At 42.6% G+C, this 16568-nt stretch overlaps 1 protein-coding gene across 1 annotated transcript in view; it reads left to right on the top strand.

Annotated features, from left to right (window-relative positions):
• Positions 1-16568, top strand: part of LOC137931541 (visual system homeobox 2-like) — a 146647-nt gene that overhangs the window by 28873 nt on the left and 101206 nt on the right. The gene's annotated exons all lie outside the window — the stretch shown is intronic.

Below are 16568 nucleotides of genomic sequence, written 5' to 3' on the forward strand. Positions count from 1 at the left end.
CAATCCGATCGGTTGATCTACGCAGTACAAGGCTCGAGTCCAGTGAAACGATATCTTATAAGATACTATAATTCTGCAATATTTATTTTACCACAGAAATATTTAACTATGCAATAGTTTAAGCTCTTATTGGAAACCTATGAAGATAATCTGTGTCCAACAACGGTCGTCCTATTTCTGGAATGATGATGAATTATTTGTGTTTTTTTATGGGAAAAAGTTTGTTTATTACTCGCTGTTCTGAGAACCTACTTTTGAAGGTCCATTGTAGTCGAACAGAAAAAAATATATGAATAAAGCTTATTTATGAACAATCATTTTATATATTAAATTAATGTTTTAACAATGAACAACGGTTCCGTATGAAAATGTTTTCTTTTTGAAGTGAGGGTTTAGTAATAATTACAATATAAGTCGAGCGATTGCAGCCCAACGGTGGCGACATGGGATCGTAGTTCGCGGGTTCAATTCCCGGAATACAAGCTTTTATAATTCACACTTTGTGCAATAATCATATAGGATTGCCGCCGCTTACAAACGAGCTTCCAGAGGATGGGCAGCAGTTTTCTCTGCCTACCATAATATGACACCAATCGCCACGCTCGGCAAACGGGTTGGCGATCGCAAGCGATTGAGTTTTTCTCTTATAAATATTTTTAGGGAAGGCCCATATCAGTGGGCGTTTATAGGCTAAAACGACAACTTAATGCTTAACTAAGTTACTGAATATTAGAAAAACATCGATATACTTAATTTCCAATATGCCCAGCGCGGCCATTTTGGTATATCCCAATGATATCTTTGGGAAAATATAGTAAATGACAACGACGAAAGTATACATTATGAACAAAACTTAAAATGTGTGTTTTCTCTGTGGCGTGTGTGGTAAAAGAAAAGTGTTGTTATCATCTTTTCAAAATTTTCCATTTTTCTCTCTATGAGAACCTTGCGCTTAGCAACACGGTGCTCTTTATTTTTATTTATTTAATAAAATAAATTTACAGTTCACTTTCTCCATCCAGCCCGGGGCGAACTATTGCTGCTCTTTGTGGTACTCATAGGACGCAGTCTTAGTCATTTATTTACAACGCTTTTCATGCTATTCTCTTCGTTGGATTAATAACAGCGATCACCTTTATATGTCATGGGCAGAATCATGGAGGAACTTAATTTGAAAAAGCTAGAATCAAGACGGGCTCCCCTATGATGTCATCCTTAATCTTTACATAAAATTTTCGGACTTCCAAACGCGTCCGCGTCAGAAAAAAGCTCATAATAAACTCTGTACATTTTCTGTGACCATTTTTTCAAAGATTAATTGATTAGCAATACAGCCTAATTTAATGTAATATATAGTGAATTCGCACACATTTGCAATAACAGTTATTGATTCTATGAAGTCTAAAGAAAGGTATGTACAACTAGCCCATGTCCATCTGCGGTATTTCGAGTGCATCGCTAATGTTCATTTATTTGTCAATACTCTTGCGAGGTATGTTTAAGACATCCAGATAATTAAGTTCGTGAATTTCGTATACAGGTTATTTATTGAATTGTTTACATTCGTTATTAGGTAGATCGGTTATTTTATCTATTTATTGCGGAATATCACCCGCATCGGAGAATCTTTAATTCAGTTCTTTTATTTGAATTTACCAAGTGCGCTGGTGCGCGGCCCAAGCGACTGTACTGTTTAATTATTTGCGTTTTTGTTTGTCGTTTATTTCTGATAATGTTAATAAATTATTGCTTTATGTATATACATTTATTTACTTTATTGGAGATAAACAGTAACAAAAAGTAGTAAGAAAGTACAAACTAGAAGCATAGACATATAAAATTAGTTACAATTGCTACCTTATAACTATCTCACTGAAAATATTTAATCATTTATGGTCAAACAATGACAGAACAAGTAAAAACATTAATAAACAGGGGTCAAAGATTATGGTTTATAAGCTTATATTATGTTTGTTTATATATCTATATCATATATTTATATAATCGTTTAAATTGTATTGTGTCTCCCCATTGAAAACGCAAATTGTCCTTTAAAAGATACAAGAGAGCACGAGAATATATCAATATCACTAATATATGAATTTGAATTAATAATAATAATTTCATTGACTACGATATATTGATAATTCAGAGTTGCGGATGTTTAGGATGAGGGCCTAAACTTTCTCTAACTTTAACGACTCCTTAGCCGAAGAGCTATCAATGTGGTTAGGATCTATCATGGCAGCGCCATCGGAGGACCAGGGTTTATTTTAAATGGAGTTATCGAAGCAAAAAATAAAGCAGAGGAATAATTGTTAAATAACTCTTCTACCTTAGATCTTGAACAAAAAAGAGAAGTTTTTGTTTTCAGGTAGTCATGGTAATGTTTGCATTTCCGGCGCTGCGTAGTTTTTCGTTTCAAGGTCCGTAGCTACTGCTCAGATTAATCTTTTTTCGATTACTCAAGGTCCACTCGTTTCGTAATTACAGTTACCGTTGAACTGATTCATTGATTGTCCCGACAGGTTTCATTCGAATCCAAACAATATACGAGTATTATGACGTATCAAGGAACAACCAAAGTGTTCGCTAGTTGGAGCTGTACGTTTTGCTAAATATTCGTTACGTCACCTCAAGATCAGCTTCTGTTCACCCGTCCCGTTGCAAAAGAATCCTGTATTTAGATGTTGCGACCAGTCTCACCCCGGGCAGGTGCACAAAGGCCCCGGCGCGGGCTTTCAGCGCTCCCCCGCCATCTAAGAACTAATATCGAACAATACGTGGCGCTGATTTAGGAAAGTGGCTAGTGGCGGCGGGGGAGCCCCACCTCCGCCCCGCCGACCCGCCGCCCCGTCGCCCGGCAGCGCGCCTTTGTCTCCGTAATGAATCCGCCAAACGCCAAACGTCACCGCGCAGCCGCCGCGCAGCCGCCGCGGCGCCACAGGCCGCCAGGCAGCGCCGCGCGACCTGCGCCCTGCGGCCCCGGCGGAAGGTGCCTTTTTCCACGACACTGCGCGCCGCCCCGCCGGGGAAAATTCCGCTTAGGTAGGACGTGAGGTTTTAGAAAGTATCCCGATAAATGCAAATTGGAGAGGTCGGCGGGCGTACGGCGGCATCCTCCCGTGCGGCCGGCGGCGGCACGACGCGACGCGGACGCGGCACCGGCACGACTCCCGTGCGACCCGCTCTGAAAGTGCTACTCCTTCTACTCCCTAGCACCTGAGTGTCCCCGCCCGGCAGCCATTTGTAAAAATTGCCTCCGTCGCCATTTTTGCGAGCGAATTTTGGTATCGGCGGCGCCGCGGGGCGCTCCATGGGGCTGCGACCCGCTCGCTGCGGCAGCATGGCCGTACGCAGTATTGTTCCTAAAACAAAGCCGCCGCTACGCGATGGCCGTTTCTGCCGCTATTGTTTAGCGGAAGCCGCCATTTTTAATTCGAATATTAGGGGTCCCTGTTATGTACCCGAAACTAAGCCTATGTGGGACGAGCGAGGTCGTCGCGGAGGCCGGGGGTCAACTACATAATTAGCACTTTGTTTTCAGACCGCGGCCGACAACACGACACAAGCCTCCCCGTTTCTCCCCTCTCAACCACCTCGCGGGCACTTCATGTCATTGCCCTGCGCACACGAAACACTAAGGCACTGCCACGGTTTTTCAGAAGATGAACTAACACGTAACGTAATTTTAAGGCGGCGAGGCGTCTTCTCTGTCAAAAGAGGGCCGTCTTGCACGCTTACAACACGGAAGTACAATCAGCGCATTTAATTTGGTCTAAACGTATCTGTTATCAGCGTTATGATCTTCGTTATTTCACGAGTTGAACATCCGCGCTGTGCCTCTGCCGCGTCAGTCCCCGGGGCGGCGGCCGACAAAACACGCAAACAAAACAGTGCATCATTAAGTAGCGAACTTGGAAGCGACAACCTTCTCCGTTACTCGAAACATTTGTGAGGATGCCGTGTTTTTTCTGTCACCTCGAGACGAGGCTCAACTGTTGCATCTGCGGCGCGGCCGACAGCCTTATGTTAGAGCAATAAGGCTGCGATTCGCGCGGCGCGGGCGCGTCGGCGAGGTGTCAGGTTGCAAGTCGACGAGGCGCCAAGTGCCGACAAATTGTAATAACAAGACAGCGGCTGCGCACCGGGTGCGCCGGCGCTCCTGTTTGTATTTGCAATTAGTCACAAGCGACCAGCCACGACCACGCCTCTCAGACACTGGAAATCTTCCACATTCCACTTTCACAGAGCCTGTGGAATCTGATAAAAATGAGTAGAGACATGTATAACTTTGTTGTCCTTGTAAAAGGCACCGTGACTAGTTCAAACACAAAAGACTTCGGTACTGCACAGACTATGTAAACACGATCGTTTTATATGACTGTTAGTTCGGTGCAGATCATAAATCTCTTGCGACCAAAAGGACTCCCTTAACAATTCACCTCTCGAATCTAGAAAAATGAACAGTCAGGATTTTTTGACTAATGCGCTTATTCACAGATACACCGATGAGAACTGTTCGGAAAATGTTGATTGATAAGAGCGAGTGGGAAAATTATTGGACAGAAATCCGACATAATTTCGTCCACCATCTGAAAGCAGCGAGGTATCTTATATACAAATAGAAAATTTCTTCCATTAAACTAAAAAAATTAGACATGTCATTGCTATAGCCATCGATGTCGCGCTCGCACTGAACTGAGGTGTCAGAAACGAGTAATTTGATTCGGAGATTGTTACAAAATAATTACCGCGGAGTGGGGCGGGTCGCGTTGCAAGTGTTTGCGGCGGTGTCGGATGGCGGCGCTACGCGTGCAGCTTCCCACGGGCTCTTGGGCTCGGCTCACTTGAGATGTATTTCTTACTCGCCCAATGTCCTTGTATTCTTCAATTCTCATAGGAAGACCTCTTGATGTCTCTTTAATTAATATTATTCTGGAATATCAAAAACAGAATTCGAAGATCAACGCTCCTCATTGATTAACAAGTTTCACAGAATCTGACATGTCTAAGGGAGTCTAAGACCAAAACAAACGAAGTAAAAAAATTTCAGATCTGTCACTGTAGAGAGTTAAAAAAAGTATATTATTCTATCCAAGGATACTACACTGATGTTAATGCGTGCAATTAAATGTTGTTGGTGCTCACTGACACTAATTATTGTCGCGGACTCATTGTTCTATATTTGTACAGAGCAACTGTTAAGTTTCTCACCGGCCCTTCTTAACAGAACTGCCTTCCGAATTTGTGGTAGCTTAGTGCAGGGCAAACAATGACGACATTTTATATTGATTGATGCAAAAGTGCTCGTAACGGCTTTTTCGAATGAAGAGTATTTTGATTTTGATTGAATAGTCAGAAGGAACTCCCTAAAAAATCCCCGCCGAGTCAAAAGTGTATTCGTTAATAAATAAGAAATCGTATTGAAAGCGAGGCACTCTGCAGTGCTCAGGTGTCCTCGTGGTGCCTGCGGGCGGGCGGTGACTCGACTTGCTCGTCCTGTGAGCGCAGATGTGCACGTTTGATCAACGCGGTGGGAACAGCCGACAGCGCGCCTCGGCGTCAGCAGGCAGCCGACAAGTGACAAGTCCGAAGACTGCGGGAGCAGCTGTCGAGATGTCATCGACGCCGCGGCCGGGATGCTGTTTGCACTCGCCGAGACGCTCGCGCCACTTCAGCGGCACAATGCCGGCGCTCGCTGCACACTCTCGCCTTCCCACGGAGCGCTAGGGATCTGGTGAAGGAATTAATTAAACACTCGAGGCGCTGTGTGGAGTGCAGTGCAAACTGCAGCCGCGCCCGGCGCAGCTTGGCCTCGCCGCGACCGCAGCCCCGCGCGAACACGACCTGCCTCACGCCTCGAAGCGACACCCGCTAACTTGCAACCCGCAGACGCATCTGGAGCGATTGTATTACACCTCATTCCACGAGTATTTTGCAAATGCAAAGACGTCAGACGCTGCAGTCATCTCTCCCTCGTGTTTTTGGATAAACGCGAGGTTATTCAATTGCTCATATCCTCGAGTAAAAAGTTCCACACAAAAAAACAACGAAGTACTTCGAAAGGTGGTAAGACGTCGCTACAAGGAGAAATCAAGTCATCTCACTTTCATACACATCAAATGTAACCTTTCATGACTACTATCTTGCGGCGATTAATGTGAAAACAATTATGAAATCAAGCAGGCTAACTAAGGGCAAAGAAACACTGAGATTATTGCGATAAAGCCACAGATTCGTGAACCCAATGGAGATGGGTGGAATGATGTACAAATGACAAAAAACAAATGTTTTTCTAGTTTCAATAATACGAGTATATTTAATAATTTCCAGTGTAAATCAAAGTAACACGTTGTCGTGTTAAAAGTTTTTCAAGAATCTCTAGTATTCAATAGAGGATTACCAAGAGATATTTTTATTGTTCTTACACCTTTAGACGATGGAAAACAGTTTAAGACAGAGATTTAGTGGCATGTGTTATAGTAGACCGAAATGGCGTGGAATCTGAACACATTGACTGACTAAAACAAGGAGTGGCTCTCCTTGTTCGAGATCTTCGAAACTAAAACTTCGAAGAACTAATGCACAAAGACGAGATCATTAACGGCCTTCTAAAATATAACTAGTGCTCAGGAATAGGCGCTCGTTATTAATCTTTTGATTGAACCATGACACGCATAACATAGATCTAAAGAATAAAGAGACAACAAGAGTTATTGAACTTTAAGACAGTAATTTAAAATTGACAATACATATTTTAAATATGAAAAATTAAGAACTACAAAAGTATAAAATGATAATTTTAAACATTGATATGGTAGCACAAAATACCTGAAAATGACTCAAAATTTGACTGTATGCATATTTGTGTTAACATCGATAAAGTGGTTGCCCTGAAAATTACAGAATATAAGCTTTGTCTGAATGTTTCCTACACTGGTATAAACTTACTAAGCATTTTCTAAATAACATTTAGAAGGAGAATTACAGATGAGAAATATCTATATATAGGGTACGAAAAAAATAATTTAATATTAAAATAAATCAAAATTGCTTCCAAGTGCGACTTGACACAGGAATTTGTTATATATTAGATTGAATGAGTAGCTCGGACACGAAATCTGAACGTAATGTAGTCGTTTTGGGTATTTTTAAAGGTTTAGACCTCCTTTATGCTAAACTTGGTAATAGTATATAAGGATATGACATAAGAAATTAAGTTGACTTGTGTGCGAGATTGTAACAAACAATTCTAAGATTGGCTGGACCTATTTTAGTAGAAATAGTTTGTAGTTCTTATTAAAAGCGCTTTTTATTCCTATTTTAAAAGTTCTGGATATATTCGATCAACATTTGAAGATCTTGGATTATTATTATTTGTCCACTAAATCATAAGACAACGAAAAATCAAATCCTTCAGCAGCTTATAGCAATGATATCGTTATCATACCTTTCACTAGTACCTCCACGTATACAATTTAAATATGAATTTAGTTCTCTAGTTACACACTATATTATTACTGTATTTAGAGCAATAGCGTAAATCGCCTCTGAATTAGTTTATCCAATAAATAATTTAATATTGGGGTAGTTATCGTAAATGCAATTGATATTTTGTTAATATTTTGACCCGACAAGCTGCGGCGACTTCCCTCCAGTTCGGGCGCAACAAGGGTGAAGTAATTTCCAGCGATTGTGCAACTTGTAACTTCATAGCATCCAGTTAACAAGCAACAGTTAACTTGTGCTCTTATAGCTTTTAAGCTGAGGTATATCTTTACGTCTTTTTCTTTATTATTAAAAATCAATTACAAATCAAATGTATTGTTATATTCGTATCTCGTGAACCACAGGATCAACTCGGCTAATTTTTTATTATATTATCTATAAGCAACAGCGAAGGTTATGGACATAAATAATCGGTAAAATTAAGACAAAACATTTTTCTTACATTCAAACATGAAGAAAATTGAAACATGTCTCTATTAAAACAGGTGGCGCAAATGTAATGTCATAATCTGAAAGTGCTTTAACTTTCACAAATGACGCTAAATGTCACTGTGCTTTTACATTTGTAATAAAGATATACAGATAAACCTTATTGCTTATTTATATCTAATTCTTTGTACATGAGTGTGACATTAGGCGCCATTTTTAAATAAATAATATGCGTTTAGATAATGACATTACTTTTGCGTCATCTAGTAACCTTGACGCCGTTCATACAGAATAGACGGGTGTGAATTAGTTTTTGTTAGCCTTCAATTTGGTTACGTTAACTTTTGACATTACGTAATCAATCGCGCCTGCTGTATGATTTTTATTGTACTTTTTGAAGTCGATAATATTTTTAAAGCACATGGAAGGAAAAAACGTTTCGGGTGAGGTCTGTCGAGTCTCGTTCATCCAGTTTTGAGGATGTTTGTCCAGCGGTAGATGTCTGCAGAGGTACCGAACCTCGTAGGACTACCTACGGACCTTTAATGGTGCCCAGCGCTTAATGTTTCTCAGCAGCTCGCGTCCCAATTTCCGCAAGGAATTAGTCGAACTGATTAGTATGACGATGTCATTGTTTATTCATGTTGTCGCAAGTTCAAGTACTTGATATATATTTTTTCAAACAAAAACAATACATATATATTTATTTCAACACAATTCATATATAGTTACAATTTGTGGGGCTTGTGGTGCATCCCGTAAATGAACGTAACTAGACGACGCGAAAGGTCGAGAGCTATCCGCCATTTGTTTACGTTAAGTAATGTTTGAGACGTCTTCCTTGTGAGTAGGTTTTTTGATTGTTTGTTTGTTGTTGAGAGCAAGGAAAGCTTAGCTGTATTGCCTGGCGAAGAAAGTTCAGAGACATCTCTTCTGACCTGCAATTACCCAACTGTAAGTACTATGCGGTAGTACTTTTCACACATAATTCGTCTCAACGAGGGGCGGGTGGTGCGGTCGCGGGGGCGGGGTCGTGATTTAGAATTAATTAGGTGTAATGACTGGGGGGCAGTAATTAGTGCCTTGTTGACACCTCGACTGATTACATATTAAGTAGCGTTCTACTTGGCTAGACGGTCCGGTGCTCGTGCCCGGGAAGTGTCGGGCAGTTGGAGTCCGGTGCGATCGTTTCGTTCGGCCGCCGAGTGGAGCTGGTCCCCGCGAGCCCCGCGGGCCCCGCCGGCGCGCGACCCAATCGATCCGCGCCGCGGGCAGAGAAGGCGACTTTGTTTCGCCTCGTGCTCGATACTCAAGTGGCCCTAATTGGTTATAAGGCAACGCGGCCCCGCCCCGCCCCGGCCCGCCCCGGCGCCCCGCTCGCCGTCACCGCGCCGGCACCGCGCCCGGCCATTACCTCCTCGCGCTCCGCCGCGGCCACAGCCTCCTGCGCGTTCTGCTCACGCGAAGTCTCCATCGCCTTCTCTACGACTTGCTGGCCACTGATTGCAAATTTTTCATTCAACATACAATGGAGCACATCGTATAATATGCCTTAGACCTGGAAACAGACGGCAGAAACTCAGAGGGACTATGTTTTTTTAAGTAATACATAGTTCCTCTGAGTTTAATAAACATTCAACTAGCCTGGAGGAACATGTCATTTCGAAAATGTTACCTTCTCTGCAGTAGCTCACCAACAACGCTAAACGTTCTACCAATGAAACGGTAAAATGGTGGTCATCGGCATGTGATTAGCCTTGACCATAGAAACATTTGCTAACGCGATGAAGTCGTGTCTTCCGTGAATTAAAAAATGTTATGCGTAGAAAATAATTCTTACAATCATAGTTTAATGGCGCAGTGATCAAGGTTGGATACTGTTCTTTGTTAAGACATCATTTATGCTAAATCATTTTAAATCAATTTAACTTAAAGATGGAACTAGTGATTGGATTTCACATTATTGTAAGACACAAGTTAATATTTGATGCAGACGACTGCGACCTATCGATTTCAAATTAATAAACAAAATGGCTTCACCGGGAACACCCTCCTCTAGAAATAACGTTTCGATGACGTTTCAAATTCGCCCTCCGCACCTCCCGCGCTACGAACAGGTCGAGGTCAACGTCCTGCTCGACGTAATGCTCTAAGTTTCATATTTCGTTAAATCAACCGGCATTTGATTTGGCACATCAAGCAGAAATGTAAGATTTTTGGTAAAATCGTTGGGTTTTGGTTTTGTGGAGCAAGACAAAGCTCAAACAGTGCTCTGTCAATGTGTTATGTTCGACATGCCAAATCAAATGCCTAGTATTATACATTACAATTTGTGGAGGCATCCTCTATAAACTAATGTTGTGGCACAGCCGAACTATCTGACTATCACTGAACTGTTTAACATTATACAGACTTCAAGAAAGAAATGGAACCGACATTGGGGTCAATTTGAAATAATTACATAAGAAATTCAATTACTGTTGGCTGGACTTTCCGTGTAAAGCCTTCCAGCATCACCATGTCAGCTGAGAGGCACGCTGGCGGATACCGGCCACCCCCAAAGACCACCACGATGATCGACCTTGCGCAGCCCGCGTCGGGCGACTTCTCGCTGTTTTGGTCACGTCTTCGGTCCACCCAATGGCGGCTTGCCTATCCAGCCAGTGTTCACGGCGAGCTGATCAATTCGAAAAGAAATCCTTCCGCCGTCGCACCGCGTCTGCAACGTAAGCAGTTAGCAATTAGACTCCGCTCCGTATATTCCCGTAGGTGTCCCGGGCGCCCAATGAGCCGCGTGCGTTTGCTTCTTAAATTTTTCCTCTCCGGCGCCCCGGGCGCGTGAGCTGAGAAAATAATTGCAGCGCCCGCCCCGCGACCTCCCGTGCCGCCCCGCGACCTCCCGCAACCGCCCGCGCCCGACCGATTCCGCACTTACTTCACTGCACTCTCGGCGGATTAAGAAAATTTTGTGCTAACGATGTACGCGAGCCCAGATCAGTTTTTAACTTCAGACACAAACAGAGCGGCTTGCGCGCTTAGTTGCCAACTATTTAATCATCGTAATTCCTACCATATGACGTCTACTGCATATACGCTTACCCCATATTTCGAATAGAACCAGTTGAAGCGCAGTTTGCGTGCAGCGTCTTCTTGTGAGTGAACGTCATGAACTCTCTTCAGTCTGCGCTCTCCGCTCCAGGAGCACAAGGCCCCGGTCGTCATCTGCTATACTCGCTGTGTTGTCTGCTTACCACCACTTCAACTAACCAATATCCTAAACAATGTCGGTTTCTTTTGTTCATCTATGAATTTCCTCATTTCCACTTAGATCTCATGAAGAAATTCACAGCAAAGCTTCCTCAAAGATCCTTACGCGACTTAGAGAGGGAAACCACGCTTACATGCCGTAATCCACCACTTTTTTAATCAGCTCTCATTAAAATTCAAGGACTCGTTCATTGTTAGTATACTCGAAGCGACATATACAGTCTACCAGATTGCAAGTTCACGCTCTCTAGTCGTCTATGTCAATGTCGAGGTTGTTCTCCGTTGCAGACTACCACTTAAAACACAACTTAAACGACAAGTATTCTGCAGTGATGTAAAATGAATAGACAATCAACAATTTCTTGTAGCATTTGGTGTAAACATTTTCGAAAAACCCCGCGATTCAATTATAAAAAAGGCCATTTCGTTGCTCTTACAAATATAGAAAAGGTAAAATACAAACAGAGATCACGCGGCGTCTGTCGGTGAGCCCACAGATACACCGCCGACGTCCTTTTAGGTAAATTATTAGGCGACGATCTACGAGACACTGCGAAATACTTGCGTATTTGATACGAGAAAAGAAATTTTATTGCAATGCTATCCTTCGCGCGCGGATATACCTGCGGGCTCGTTTTGGAAGTTGTATGAATTAATTTTAGTGCTTTGATATTGATCTTAAAATATAGGAATGTTTTGTGTATACAAGACAGGACGGCGCTGGCGACGACGTTTGCCAGCACTCCACCGGCGGGGTCTTGGCGGCGTGATTAGCGCACACCCGCGGAATGGGATCGCGTTACTCAGAGCCGAGTGTATCCTTACATCATTACGAGGGTCGCGACAACAATATCATTTTCAAAAAACGGCGGAAAGCGGCCGGGGCGCCGCTCTCGCCGCCGTAACGAGCCCCGAGGGGCCGCGCCCCCAAAACCGTGCCCCCCGGCGCCCCCTAACGTTCCCGGTGCCCCCCCACACGTCACGGTGCTTAGCTAAGTGGATGATAAAGTTATTATGTAATTGCGAATTTAAGCCAAATACTGTTGTAATTTCTCGGATTGAGGGATCGAGGGCCACCGCGCCGCCAGCGGGGGCGCGGTCATCTGGTGAGTCGTCGACGTGGTTTAGTACTCACGCGTACCCGATGACTCGGCGGCCGCTTGCGGTCCCGCTCCTGGGTTCGAATACCCTTATCGAAGTATCCGTATCCAAATTTTCCCTCGCAAATTTAAACCCGTACACTATTGTTAACTTCTCATTGCATGATTGTCATAACCCGATGCAGGTCGCCACCAGCTGCGAGTTGTCTTTGACCTTGAGGATTTTTCTTACTTCTGAGATGGCTGCGCCTGCCGGAGCCTCCGCAAGTACCATTTCGGTGCAAATCGATTAAAGTTGAAAAAGTTCTGTAATTCAGTTGATCACTGATTGTTGTTATTGCAACTCAATGTCTTATTATGAAAACAAATACATTACTGAACAGTACTTATAAATCAACTGAAGCTGATCGGTGTGGTAGGCTATAATTTCTATCCGGTGAGTTAGTGGTGGAGTGCAGTACTTCGGGGCACGCACTGGCTGCCGGCAGCGCGGCCGTGAACTGCGCCAGCGCGCCGCGGCCGCGCGGCCCCGCTGCAGGGCAACGACCGGCGCTGGGTGCCGTGAGGGCAGCGCAAATAATTAAGATGACACGCTCCTCAAGCTGTTGAGGATGCGAGCGCTGCGACGCGCCGCGGCCGCTGGAGAGTCCGCACTCGCTCGCCGCGCGGCGCCGCGTTATGTTTCTCAACTGAACCTTAAAATTGAATGAAATCTAACTTTTGTTTCGAAACACCTTTTCAAAGACACCCCAATCTGCAGGCGAAGCGAAAATTTTCGCTCTCGACTTCAAAGCAGAATCTCCCATTTATCTTTCATCCCGCCACGCACTCGTGCGGGCTCCTCGTCGCGGCAGCGTGCTGAATGACTTTTGGAGATCGAAGTGCTTTGAGCCCAAGAGGCGATCACGTGTTAATTGAGATATCGACCGCGCGGCTGCAGTGGGACCTGGCCCGCGCGCACCACTGCTGCGCCCGGAGATTCCGCTTGACAATTTCACGCCCAACGCAATGACGTCACCTTATGCAAAAGTGTATATTGTGACCCTGACCTACCCGATCTGTCTGAAACCTGGACAATAATCACTGTCTGAAAATGTACTCCACCCCTAGATATTATAATTTAAGGAAGAGAAGATATCAAAAGATGTTGGTCGAACCTGAAAGTGAACTGCTTTAAAGAACCCTAGTACGTCATATGTTTTGTTGTGAATAATGACTGATCAGATCCTTTTTACTGACGATGACCTCTTACCCGCAACAAATCTTTACCTAAACCAGGTTACATTTGATCATTTAATCGTCAGCGTGTATAGAGTCCCGCAGCTTTTGCAAAGAAGAAGCTTGCTACTAGAGATGGTCTTAGCTGGGTAACAACTTCCCTTCTTCTTTCTACTTGTCTATGGGAGTGGACATAATCATACGCTACTGATGCTATCAGGCTTGGTGCAGTCTTCTGGTCCCGGCATTGCTTGCGGATAAGTCTAGGGGTCACGTAAGCTTACTTATTTAAGACCGATGTACCTCGATGGTGCTTTAAGTAAGTAACTTATGATTAGATCTTCTCATTAATTTCACAGAAACACTCCATCTCCATGTAGGTGACCCCATCGCAGGAGTCGTAGCATGGTCCTGCTAATCTTTGCCCGCCACCTTTCTCTCTCATATTTAGTCCATTACAAAGCATCGCATCGCAAATTTGCATTCACTCTACCTGACATAAAGTATCCCTGAAGCCTGAAGTTTCTGAGGGATGACACATTACTGCGGCGCTTAGTCTACAATATCGACAGCAAATAGCTGAAGCTGAACATTTTCAGCATATTTTCAAAGCACCACTCTCTTTACGATTCTGTACCGTAATACAAAACCGAAGACTCTAATGATCCCAGAGAAAGTACCACTACATCACTACAGATGTAGTGCGAGGTTGTTCATCAACAAATCTGTCACGCGACATCCCATTTATGGAAGATGAGTCATTTTAAGGGCATGGATTCAAGGGAAGCTCGAACACTGCGTGCTCAATGTTGATGTGTTTAAACCGGCTCCTGTGGATATGTATAGACTCTGAGTTCTCGCAAGTAAGAAATGGACCAATATTAAGCCACTTCCGCACATGCAGTGGTAGTCATGCAATGAAATGACTCTTTGACTCTGTGTTTGGCACTAATCGGTGTAACATAACTCCTGAAGATGCCCCGTGGAGGGGGGAATCACGTGTTGAGTAATTTGGCGGTGGCGGTTGTGTGATTCGCATTGTTTGCCGCGTACGCATTTATCAGCGGGCTGGCGGGCGGTGCACTTTATTGCACGACTACCATTGCATGTGCGGAAGTGGTTAAATATTGGTCCTTTTCTTACTTAAGATGAACTTCCGCGAGGTAACGCCTGATTCCATTAAATATCTAAGTTCTCGCAAACTGTTGACAGTGACCGCTGAACGCGATGGGGCAGTCGCTCATAAGGCAGTGGTTTGATTGATAACGAAGAGTCAAAGTAATCGGTCGCGCTCGTATTCCTGCTTTTTATCGTACAAATACATTTAACAGCTTTGTTAAACAGTTAGTGAAAGACCAAGTGTTTACCTCCCAAAACTGTCAGACTTGAGCCAGGTGAATGCAATCTCTTCATCACTATCCCGTAAGTCCTTTTTATTATCACAGATCTTCCTTCTTCTTCTTAGACGTGCACTATTAGCAGACCAATAACGATCACAGAAGTAGTTGAATGGCTTTCCTCCTTATCTAGCCATCTTTCTCTGATCTAAGTTAGATCTGAACAAGTTTTTTACTCTGTTGATTTCTTTTTGAAATTAAGAAGCAATTAAAACTAACTTGGCTACGACTTTACTGTAAGGAATATTTACTTTAAACACCACCGATGGATTTTTTGTTGAGATTGGGTTCACTTGTCAGAATGTTCAATTGACAAGTAGTTTCGTCTTAAATTCATTCTTCACTGTGAGCTTTGTGAAAAACACGATTAGTTATTTTTGAGCTAAATTTGTCTTTGTCTTGTCTTAGTAGTTTTTATAGCACTAAATCCACAGGGTAACTCTTATAGGGTAATGTTGCTGAAGTTGATGGAATATCTGTAGAAAAAATAGAATATCTGTACTATAGAAAAAAGCTGTTCGTGCATCCACGTGTGTGTGTGTATGTGTGACAATATAAAATCAGTAACACTTTGTGATCAACTGGGTCTGATTTTACTGTATACTTATCATCTAATAAATCTAAAAGTTTATTGAACAAAAACTCCCAAAAAAAACTTTGTATAGAAAATTAAATTTTGAAAAATGATAAAGCGAGAACTGCAGTTACTCGTACTATAGAATAAATAAAGCTGTGAAAGTAATCATAACAATAAAACTAGTTTGAGTTTGTCTCGAGCTCTACTCGGATCATGTCGCGTTTGGAACCCTGCTACTTTTAAGTAAAAGAATGCTATTAAAGTGATTCTAGATCAAATTGAAAACTTTCCAGTGTTCGTCCCACAGAGCACGCTATTGATTACAGTAGAACCTTATTTGCGCTTCTTTCATTCGCGTTTTCAATTCAATTAATAGTTTAGTTTGTTTAAGTTTTAATTTCAATTCCTACACTCGCAATTAAAAATTCTTATATTCGCGGATCCAATAAGTACAAACACAATAATAAAAGGATTCCAAAAGGCATCCAAACCAATATCCTTTGTAAATGTCGTGAATGTATTTATAAAAAAGTCATCTTATAATGTTACAATAACAGCTCAATAAAGAAGAAGCTTCAATAAGCATTAATGTGACATGTTTAAAAAATCTTTTTGAAGGTTGAATGGCAAATGAGTTCTACGATTTATTTATGAACATTGAACCGTCTATAGAATGAAGTCTTATTTTTAAGAGGCAAATTACTAATGCAACGGATGCGTGTTGGTCTGAATAGAAGGACTTTAAAAAAATTACCAGGCAAGTGAAAATTACAAAATTCCTTAAACCATTGTTTAAACCTTAAGATAATTAACCAAAATGTTAAAAAACCTTAAATGAAATTGACTTTTTCATGTATGTGTTTTTTTTTAATTTGTTACCTAGGAACAATCCAGTACAATTCCATATAGGTTACCATTCCGTGTTCACGGTTTTTGAATTCGCGGCATATTTAGAGAACACATACCGCTCGAAGAAAGAGCTTTAAGTGTACTATAAATTATCATAAGTGGATAATAAAATAAAAATAAAATGAATATGTAAGTCTGTACGTAAATATATCAGGTCGT

The sequence above is a fragment of the Battus philenor genome, unplaced genomic scaffold (genome assembly GCF_028537555.1).
Source record: "Battus philenor isolate CCGP_79_NKW_IND1 unplaced genomic scaffold, ilBatPhil1.0.hap1 SCAF_11, whole genome shotgun sequence".
Lineage (NCBI taxonomy): Eukaryota > Metazoa > Arthropoda > Insecta > Lepidoptera > Papilionidae > Battus > Battus philenor.